Source organism: Aptenodytes forsteri, unplaced genomic scaffold (genome assembly GCF_000699145.1).
Source record: "Aptenodytes forsteri isolate BGI_AS27 unplaced genomic scaffold, ASM69914v1 Scaffold26, whole genome shotgun sequence".
NCBI lineage: Eukaryota > Metazoa > Chordata > Aves > Sphenisciformes > Spheniscidae > Aptenodytes > Aptenodytes forsteri.
In genome coordinates, this window is record NW_008794125.1 from 2,941,492 (window position 1) to 2,952,464 (window position 10,973).

Here is a 10,973-nt window from a genome sequence, read left to right on the forward strand (position 1 = left end):
TGGCCGAGGGTCCGGTGCACGGCGCTGGGGGCCCCAGCAGAGCCCCAGCTGGGCTGGCGCCTCGCTCAAGGGCTGAGCAGCTCCAGGGCTCCGTCTCGCTCTGGCCAAGAGGAGCCCAGCGGAGCTCCTCTGAGCATCCTGGGCAGGGGACGGCCCGGGAGAGGGTCACGCTTTGGAGACCTCCAGGGCCTGGCGGAGGAGCTGGCTTGGCTCAGCCGGGAAAAGGCAGCCACCCTCAAAGCCGCCGTGGGCCTCCACTGCTCCGTCCGGGATCGAACGGCAATGTCTTCAGCCAAGCTCTGCCCAGGAGAGACCACACTCCAGTGGGCCCCGGGATGGAGGAGTGCTGTGGGTGCTCCACCAGCGGCTCTTGCCCCCATGAAAAGCGAGCTGGTTTAGAAACCGCAGCGTGTGTCCTGCTTCTCTGAGCAGGGCAATTCTGCGGCGGGGCGAAATAAGGGGACTCGCCAAGAGGTGGCACTGTATGGACTGAAATGGGTCAAACAACATGGAGACTCCCGAGAAAGGCAGTGGGGAGCGTGTCTTACCCCAAGATGGAGCTTCGGGCCAGGCAGGGTACCCCGGCACTGAGACTGCAATGCTGTCCCAGAGTGATGGGGGACATTGCAGGAAGAAGAAAGATGCAGAGACTGAACGAGAGTAGCGCGACGGGGAAGTGCAAAGCCTGCTTCTTCCCTGGAAAGCGATGACACACTCAGAGCCCTGGAACTGAGCCAGGCAGCCCCCTAGGTACCATCCCAAAAGCTGAACACGCAAGCAAGCCTCGAGACAGTCCTCTAAAAATCAGAAATTACTCTCAAAGATTTCTGATAGGGATTGTTTCTGGGTTTTGATGCAATTATTCTCTGCATGTGCCTGTTTCCATGCATTTAGGGAACGCTTTCAGAAACATACTTTTTTTTTTCCAGCTTTCTGAAACGCACAGAAGTCCACCCCAGGCAGCGGTGCTCCCCTTCCCGCCCCGGCACAGAGCCCGGCAGGACGGTGCAGCTCCTTGCTCTCTTTCATGTGAACGATGCTTGGAGCTGATTTACATGTGGCAGTGCAACACTGATCTCTGCATAATACTAGAAAGCTGATGTGGGATTCAGCTGGTAAAGAATTAAAGGATGGGAATATAATTAATGCAATCAGCCTGGTTTCTGGAAAATAGCTCTTGTCAAACATTGATGTCATCCTTTGAAGAGATTACAAGTTTGGCTGATAAAGGTTATGGCATAGAAATAATAGACCTGGACTCTGTTCAGGCATGTGATTTAATCCATATAGTATTCTGATTAAAAGTCAGCACAATACAACATCAAGAGAGACACCTTAAAGGGACTGGGAGCTGGCAAACCGACAGCCATCAATGGGGAATCCCGGCAGAATGGGAGCGCTCTCAGTGGGTGTCCGGGGGTTGGATGGGAAGCCCAATGCTATTCAGCATTTCCATCAATGGTCTAGAAATAGATTAAAAAGCCCTGCTGAGAAAAATGCCGGGGCCAGGGAAATGAGAGGGGCAGGAGACACGGATGAGGTCAAGACAGCTGTAGAAAACTTCGTAAGCTGAGTCCCGGGCAAATAAAACATGGTTGAATGCGAGCAGCTGTGAAAGGATCCCTCCACTGAGCACAGGGCCCTTCTGCTGGAAACCCACGCTCTGCCAAGGATGGGCTCGGGGGGGGAGTTTAGGAGGCAGGAGGGACAGGGCGGGAGCAGCAGGCTCCCCACGGGGGATGTCCTGGCTGGGACGGGGCTGGGCTGGGCGCTACAGCAGAAGGGGTACCAACATCTGCGTTTTAGAAAGGATGCTGAGACATTAGAGAGACGGTGGAGAAGAGCTAAAACTGGCCCCTGCTTTGCAGGGGGATGCCTGAGAACTGCAGCCTCCTTGGCTAGTTCAAAGGAGCCCCAGAGATGCCTCGATTATAGCGCTTAAGCAACTTCATGGGTGACAGACAATCAGGTATTAGAGAGCTTTTATCTCCCAGAGAAAGGCCCAGCAAGATTTCATGGTCCGCACTGAGTTTGCATGAGAAACCGGAGATAGATTTCTCCGTGGCAAGGTGGGGATCGAAGGGGTGGGGGTGAGGAATTTGGGTGCACCAGGATGCAGGTGGCTGAAGTGCCGGGGCCTGGCCTGCCCCGGGGCTGCTTTCTGCTCCTCAGGGCCAGGCTGGACCTGGGGCAGTGGGAGAAGTGCTGGGGGCTTCTCTTGCACCCACCAGCTCCCGGCCGCGTTCCCCCAGCTCGGGGGACAGAGCCCGGGGTGAGGAGCCAGCTCCAGCCCAGCCAGCGGGTCCCTTCCAGCAGCACAGGATCACCGTGTGCACGCTCCATCCTCGTGCCCTGAGAAAGCGGAGCCAGCGCTGCCCTGTCCAGCAAAGGCAGCTGCCCCTTTGTGGGCTGGAAGACGCGAATTCCCCGCAGACTGATGCCAAGCCCTCCCGGTGCCTCGCCATTTTCTGGTCCTCTAGCAGGGCTGAGCGGGGCTGGGAGAGCCATGGGCTCCCTCTGGAGCCCCCTCCCTGCCTTTCACACCTCAGTTCGCCCACGCTGAGGAGCCCAGTCCCTGCGCTTTGCCAGGGGCCAACATCAGCTACTTCCCGATTTACCTGGGGACATCAAACAGGTGAAAAACCAAACCGAGCATCCCTGGCTACGCAGGGGGAGACATCAGCCTGCGAGGTCGTTCAACAAAGGGTAGAGGCCAATGAACCAAACCGGATCATTTCTCCCTTCTTCATCAGTTGGTAGCGTGGCCCTGCCTTATACCTCCCCAAAACTGCCACAGCCCAGATGCCAGTGGTGTTTTGGTGCAGACCTGGCATCAGCCTGCAGCCGAGGCTGGTCCCTGTGCAAGCCTGGGATGCCGTATGCTTCCCGGCTCATGGTGCACACGTTCATTTCTGCCTGGAAGAGCCAGCAAACGCTAGTGATATAGGAACTGCTCTCAGCCTTTGGTCTAAAGAGCCTGGGGCTGTATCCAAGCAGCCCAACACTGTGCACGCAATGGTTGCGTGGTGCGATTCGCAGAGCCTCCCTGTAAGCCCTTCACTCCCATCTCTCAGCTGCAAAGGGACCTTTTCTGCTAGCACCATCAGTTCCCTGCCAGGTTGGCTTGGGAGCCGCAAGCCTTCCAGCATCACTTCTGCAGAGGCTGAGAGCGCTTGGTTCAGCTTCAGCACTGACAATATTCATCTCAAATTAATTCTCCTCTTTGTAGTGACTCACCGGCTTCCCCAAAGCAAGGCAGGCCTGACCCGGCACTGATGTTTGATGGCGGGTGGGCTATTAGCATCCAGCGTACCCTTCTAACGGCAGAGATGTGCGTGGGTGAGAGCCAGCGTCCCTCTGGCGCAGGCAGTTTCGGGATGAAGCGCACTAGATGGTGCTGTTCAACCTTTGGCTGCAATTTAAAAGGACCCTGCAAGGTCGTAAGTGGTGCCAAATTTCGGTTTTATTAAAAAAAACTTTTTGAAACTGGAGGACAAATAGAAATACCCTGAAGTGTGAGGTCCTACACTGATCACTGGTGGAGGCAAAGGGCAGCTCGCCATCAGAGGGACCCTCTGCGTACCGCGTCCCTGCCTCGTGCCTGGAGCACCCTCATTTCTGAGGCAGGAGCTGGGATTTGGCTACGTGAGCAGTGACGGCAGAAGGGGCTGCCAAGAAAAAAAGTCCCAGGGTGGGAGAGGAGGCTGATAGCTCTCTCTTGGACTGCTGGCAAGATGACGCTTGCAGAGCAGGAGGAAGAAAATGTATTAGCAGCCAAGATAAAAGTATTGGCATTGTGGCACCAGGAACTGAGGGCACCCTGAAGAGCCCAGCTGGGACGAGGTACCTGCAGCCCAGCGGCACTGCCGCAGAGGTGATGAGCAAGTGGAGCCACAGGACATGGCTGGCAGGAGAACAAAGCAGAGAAGCGGCCACAGGTACAGCCAGGCTGTGAGCTGGGGGCTCCTGCCCCACCGGGCTGGGAGGGACGGAGCACCTCCCCGCACGGGCAGCGAGGATGCCCACGGGCAGCCGTGCCAGGGGCTGGGGGCGAGAGCTGAAGCAAGCGATGCTGGTTTGAACCCTCACAGCATCCTTTCTTGCAGGAGGTACTGGTCTAAAGATGTCTCCCCACCCTGGCAATGTCAGCCCCCCCATGGCATCTGTGGAGCAGCAGGAGCTGCTTTCCGAGTCCCCGTGGTGCAGGTCCTGCGGGCAGCCTGACGTACCTCCTGTTTTGGATTCCCCACCTCAAAAGAGGCAAATGCACCCAAATTTGTCAGCTTGCCTTGGATTTGCCTCCAGTGCTGGGCAAAGAGGGTAAAGCACCATTTGGACACCAAGCTTATGCCTTTTTGCTCAGATGCTGCTCCTTTATAAAGCCCACGCCTGAGCCTGCTGTTCCAGGCAGGTGGGAAGGGTGCGGGGCTTGGCTGCTCGGGTCCTTCCCCTCCAGCAAAATCATCCCAGTTTCCCAGTCCATTCCCGTTCCCATGTGGGTGCTTGCTTGCAAATCCTCAGGGTATGCCGGGGAACCCTGGGCCTCCCCCCCTCCCAGGTACAGGGCTGGAGCAGGTGGATGGGGCAAAGGTTTTACTGCTCACATGAAAAATAAGAAAAACTCCAGTCTTTCAGCCAGGGTGGCCTCCTTCCAGGAACGTAAGGGCAGGAGGGCCTGGGCCAGCTCAGGCAGCAGTTTTTGCAGCTGCCAGCGTTTGCCCGTGGTGGTGAAGATGCCCAAATGGCAGAGGGAAGCCCCCGCGCGTTACCCAGAGCCCCTGCAGCGTCCTGGCACCCTGGCCCGTTCTCCCCAGGGTCTCATTCTGCCTTCAGCCCCTTGTGCCTGCCCTGGCATCGGCCTCCTTCCCCCAGCTCTGCTTCACCTTCCCCTGCCGGATTACAAAGCCCCTAAACCTGGCGTTTCCCCCAAAAAAGATTATGGACAAGCTCATGCTGTGCCTTGGGATGCTGCTCTGGATGACCTGATCACCCGATAACCAGCCAGCTATTTCTCTCGTGCAGTGATGACACCTTGGGGTAGGTGCAATCTCCTTCTAGAAAATCATCTGTAATTGATGAACCATCCAATGATGCTTTAGGGGTTGCATAAAACCTGCAGCAAAAGCTATGGGACTGAGGCTACAAGCAAGATTTAAAGTTGAAATTCAAGTCCTTAAACCTTGAAATCACCTGGGCAGGGACCTAGCTTCTTCTGAGACCTCGCTCAGGGTGGGAGTGGGCAGTGGGCGGCTGCTGAGCTCATCCCTGCTGAGAGGTGAGGATGCAGCACGTGCCCCAGCCCTGCCCGGGCAAGGAGCCGGTGCTGCTGCTCTGGGCCACGGTGCAGGAAAGGAGCGCACAAACCGACGCCAGGACCTCGCTCTCTCCCCAGCCCTCCACCTGGCCCCTGTGCCACTTTTGGGGAAGAGTTGCCCACGTCCAGCAGAGCAAAGAGAGCCCGCCAGACCCCTGCCGGATCCGAGACCCCGTGACTCCCCCAGTTTTGATCAACCCTCTCTGCCAAAAGCCATCACACACGCACTTGGCCAGCATCGCCAATGCCCAAAGCTCTTCATCACCGGCCGGTGAAGGCAGGCACCCCTGGGCGATGTCCCCACCCCACGCGCCTTCCCGCACCCACCTTTGGGGTCCGCCCCAGGCCTGCACCCCGCACGCCTGCCACTCCATGCTCCAGACCACCAGGCTCGCTGCTCATCTCAGGGGGCCGGGGGTGGGACGCCGTCCACGTGCGTCCCAGCAGCGCCACTCTGCAGAGAGAAGAGATGTCAGCTCGTCCCCGCTGGGACCACCCTGCCCAGGAGATGCTTGCAGGGGAGCTGGGCCAGGTGGGGACACCCTCCAGTCCCTGCTTGCAGGAGGGGGTCCTGCTCCCATGGTCCTGAAGGACACACTTCATATCTTGGCCCTCCATGAGTTGGAGATGTCTGGAGCAGGCTCTGCTCTGTCCTGAGCCATGCTGGGGCTGTCCCGTCCCTGAGCGTGGGGGCTCTGGAGCGGTTATCACCACAGAAATGGTCCCACCTTACAGAGCCAGGGTGAGAGGGAGCAGCGGTGTCGGGGGGACATCCCCGTCCCTGGTCCCCAAGCCCCACTGCAGACCCAGGGCTCACCCACCTGCCCCAGGGCGCCGCTCGCTCGCCCTCTGCGCCTGCTGCTCCAGCGTCCCTGCGGCGGGATGGGACAAGGTGGGCACGCGGTGGGCATCGTCCCCGGGGAGGAACATGGGGTCTGGCTGGTGGCTCACATTGTTGACAGCTGCGTTGAGACAGCTGGTCCCTGCTGGCAGGCTTGTCCCAGAGCAGCCCGTGCTAATTAAACCTGTTTGATCCTGGCGGGAGAGGCGGATCTCCTTTATCCAGCCATCAGTGATCCCGACCAGCTGGGCTACTGGGGGGTAAGGGAAGGCTGATGTCAAGAGTCCTGCTGGAAATATCGGTTGCTCTGCTCTTGCAGATCTGTTTTGCAACACTGGGCAAGATCTTCTGGCTTAGATGTGGTCACTAGCCTGGCTGGCGAAAGCAAGCTCAGCGCTCAGCGATGCCTTGATGTCTGTCCTACAGCCTTGCAGACTTCCAGCCTGACTGTTTTGATATGATCCCTATCAGCAGTCCGGCTTAGGGAGTAAGTGCTTGTCCCCACACTCCTGGCTCACCCGTCCTGGAGGGTCAGCTCTCCCAGGGAGCTGGCAAAAAGTTTTGTGATAAGTAAGGTCTGTTGACCATGTTTTGGCCAATGTCTGGTGACCAGGTGGTGGCCAGTTGGATGCACGCTGCTGGTTTTTCAGTTCTTGCCTGGGACGAGGCTCGCTGACAGTGCATCTGCTTTGACGAGGTTCTTCCCAGAGATGTGGAAGACGCTCAGCGAGCTCTCTGTCATGCAATTTTGGTTTATTGCGAGTCCACTTAGTGGCCCATGGGTTTACGGCCAGCTTTGCTGGGTATGGTGAGGCTTGTGCGGACATCTCAGAAACACTCGTGCACCCAGGACAAGCTCTGGAAATCATTTTACCTGTGCACATACCTGACAGTTCAGGTCTCAACTCGCTGTTGTCCTTCTCCAGGAGAGCTCCCAGCCCATGAAGGGACAATGGCCGCTGAGGTTGTGGCTGGTGTGCACAGGTCCAAAACCCATCCAGACCTTGGCTGAGGCAAAAGATCCTTGTGATCACATTGGGGTGCTGCTGAGGGAAGCCCCATGGCATTTTCACCCTTTATTTCTCTTGCAGAGTGGTTTTCCTTGATGGAAATGCCTCTCAGGGCATTAGATGCCCCAGATGCTCCTCTGAGAGATGCTGTGCCCCGGAGAAGCATTGGCTCTGAGTGCTCAGGCAGGCCAGCAGCCAGGCTGAGAAGCTGTTTGCAGCTAATTGCCAGTAATGGGCTCCTGGTGGCTGCCCGGCGGCAGGCAGGACGGCCGCGCTCGCGGGAAGTCACAGCCCACCAGCCAGAGCCCTCGCTGGGCTCTTCTGCGGCACGACATGCTGCACCAAGGGACCAGGTCTGCTCCAGGCTAGGGGGACAAGCCAGCCCTGGCTGGGGGACCCCTAGTCCTGGCAGGGCACTTCTGGGAGCCCCCTGCTCTTCCAGCTCTCTGGTAACGCAGCCACAGTCCCTCCTGCGGTCTCTCCCTACCTCTGCTGGGACCCCAGCCTCTACCACCCCTTTCCCAACCTCCTGCTTCCCAGCAACACCTCCAAAACCTCCAGCCCCAGGTAGGGGTTGCCCTCCTTTGCCATCTCCCCTGTGAGGTGGCCCTTCCTCAGAGCAACCATCCTGCACCCACCTCTCCAGTGATGGCCAACCCTCCTGGCCGAGCTGGTAAACGGGACCCCTGCACTGCTGTGTCACCAGCACCCAACCAGGGCAGCCAGGGCTCGGCACAGGCAAGTCCTGGAGCCCCTCCACCCCTGGTGACCTGCCTGAGGGCTGCACCACCTCTGGGAAAGGAGGTTTCTCTGCAGGGTTCCTCTTCCGTGGTGGGAATGAGGTCCTAGGAACAGCACCAGGAGAGGCTCTGCACTGATGGACGCCAGCTGAGGTCCTGACCAGCTGAGCCAAGATGCTGGACCCAGCCCAGCAGTGACCCTGGGGTTTACCTGCTTCCTTCTGCAGAGAAGAGCAAAAATGCACAGAGATGTGATGATGAGGAGGCCCTCCTGCTGCACCATCTCTGCCATGACTGGAGGTCTGCAGACCAGCTGGGGACACCCAAGTCTGCTGGGGTTGGTGGGGCTGTGGTGGTGGGAGGAGGCTGTGTGGGTGGGCAGGCTGGTGCGGGCTCTGCTGCTCCTCATTAGCGAACCAATGCTGCGCTGAGCCACGGCTGATGAGCTGGGGGTGCTCACTGAGTGCCATTTATTCATGCTCTTATGGAAGAGTTCTTCAAACTCTTCTGCTGTTTTAGCTGCCCTAGCACAAGCCCAGCCCAGGAGATCATCTTGGCGTTGACTCATCTCAAGGCTTTCCCTCATCGAGATGTGGAGAGCATCAGAGTCGTCCTGACACAGAACCGGAGAAATTGCTCACAAAATCATTCACCGTGGAAGGAAACTCGGAGAAGTAGGGGGATCTCTGTCTTTGGAGGTGTCCAAGATGTGCACCACAGCCAAGGCAAACTTGCCCTGGTGCTGAATGTCAGCCATGAGATTCCCCGTCCCCTTCTGCCAGCACTTCTGGGACCGTCAGTGGTCCCTTTCTGCTCATGCTTACCACTTGGTAGCTCTCTTCCCTGGGTGTGAAACCCCAGGCTGCCTCTTTCCTAAAATCCCCTCCCCTTCCCGTGCCATGGTGGGCAGGTGAACCGCAGCAGAGCAAAGTCCTCTCCAGGACAGGATGGCTGGGAGCCAGGGGAGACGTGGGCTAGCAATCATGAGCATCTCATGGCCCTCTCCTTTCCTGGGGAGGAGACAGCAAGAACTGCTCGGCAGAGACGTAAGCATCAGGCTGGGCAGGTGTCTCAAGCTTTGCTGTGTCCCATCTCTTGGTCCCAAACCTTGGACCATCTTCCATAAAGCGGTACTGCTTCCCAGCCCTTTGGCCCCTGTCCCCAGTCAGGACACGGAGGCCACTGCCGTCCCCTGCTCTGCAGGGCTGGAGCCGCCTTCTGGTGTCCAGCCTGCCCATCTGCAGCCATTTCACACCACTCAGGCTTGTGCCAGCTGTATCCTTCAGCCTGCGCAGCTCTTCCCCCCGTGGTGGGGTCAGACAGCAGCCCCATCCCCGCAGCCTCAGCTTTTCTGACCTCGGTGTGCCGGGCTCTCCTGGTCTTCTCCCAGGGGATGTATTCCCCACTCTGACCATCCTGCTGGGCATTTTCTTATCAATGCATCTCCTCTGCCAGAAGTCCTTCAACAGACAAGCGTTGGCTGGCGTGGTGACCAGCCTCAGGAGAACCCACGGCTGGCAAACACGAGCAAATCAGGCCTCATATTGTGTTTCATCCTGATCCATTGTAGTTACAATTGGCCAAAGCACAAGAAATCGTGTGGCGGTGGATGTACAACACCAAACCTTGCCAGACCTTGGACTTAGCATCTTCCTGCGGCAGCAGCTTCCCCAGTGTGCCAAGGACGTGCTGTGGAGAACATGTCTCACAGAGAAGGTTGACATGGACTTTGATTCTTCCCACACTTCTCTGACCCCCCCAGGACCATGAGGTGGCGTGAGCGCCCATGGGCTGTGTCTGGAGATGACCATCTTGTGGGCAGCCGTCCCACGACACCCCAGCCCATGCCGCAAGCCATCCCAGCCCACCTGAGCCTTCTCCTGCAGTGGGACGTGGAGCAGAGGTGCCTGCAGAGGAGGTCCATGGCTCCCTTTTCCCAATGGAGAGACATTTTCAGATCTCCAACGCTGAACATCTTTAACTCAGGCTATTTAGCCTCAGTCTCACATTCAACATTCAAAGTGGAGAGACATTTTCAGATCTCCAATGCTGAACATCTTTAACTCAGGCTATTTAGCTCAGTCTCACATTCAACAGCTGCCCAGAGCCTGGCACCCCTCCAGCCCCTGCCGTTAAACTTTCGCCTGATGAAAATGGATGATTTAGCCTGAATTCTCATCCTCTGTCTCACAGGTGGTTTGTGCTCCTTGTGTGTCCATCTGGCCTGGCAGCTCCTGCGCTGGGTGGACATCTGGACGCGCCATACAGAGCAGCCAGGAGTTTTGGGGATGCCTTGGCGATGGTTAGAGCAACGGGCTGGGTTGGGCAGCGAGGCTCAGTGAGTCAGGGCGCCCCGACAGCCCCTGGTACGCTTCAGCCTTTTGGAGAGCATCTGCTTTCATGGGTGGCATCCACATCCCTGACCCCCCGTCCCTTGGCTTCCTTGGTGGGTCTCAGGATGGACCATCCAGGGCTGGTGACTTGTGGCTTTGCACTCTGTATGTGCATCCATTCCCTGCAGAAACTTTTGAGCATTGGCCTGTTTAACCACATTTGAGGAAGACTGTAGTTCTGGAGGACTCCGAGTACCTGTGAGTGCAGTGAAAGCGAAAAAGCTTGACTCGGGGCTTGCAGTATCCCTTGGAGGCCATTTCTTCTGCTCCCCAGGCCACTTACACTGGTGTTGCCCATCAGTGCCCCATTAGCGCCACCCCCATGGCTGAACACCCTGTGCCCACCTCGGGGAGCATCTGCGGCTGTGGTGACCCGCCCCCCCCTCAGGAGAGGGCTCCTCTCCTTCGCTGTCCCTTGTCATGAGGACCAAACCATGGCCAAACCCTCTGGGCTCTTTGAAACAAGTCCTTTTGGTCCCTCCATTGCTGTGTCTCCATGAAGATCCTTGCGGCTGGATCTGAGCCACTAGCCTTGGTGGGAATAAGGATGTTTTTGCCTCAGTGGCATCCTGGGAGGACCACGAGCTCCTGGGTGAGCTCACCCCCACTGGAGACCCTGGTTCCTTGCTCTGTAGAGGTCTCTGCTGCTCAGTCCCATCCTCATCCCATGGCCAC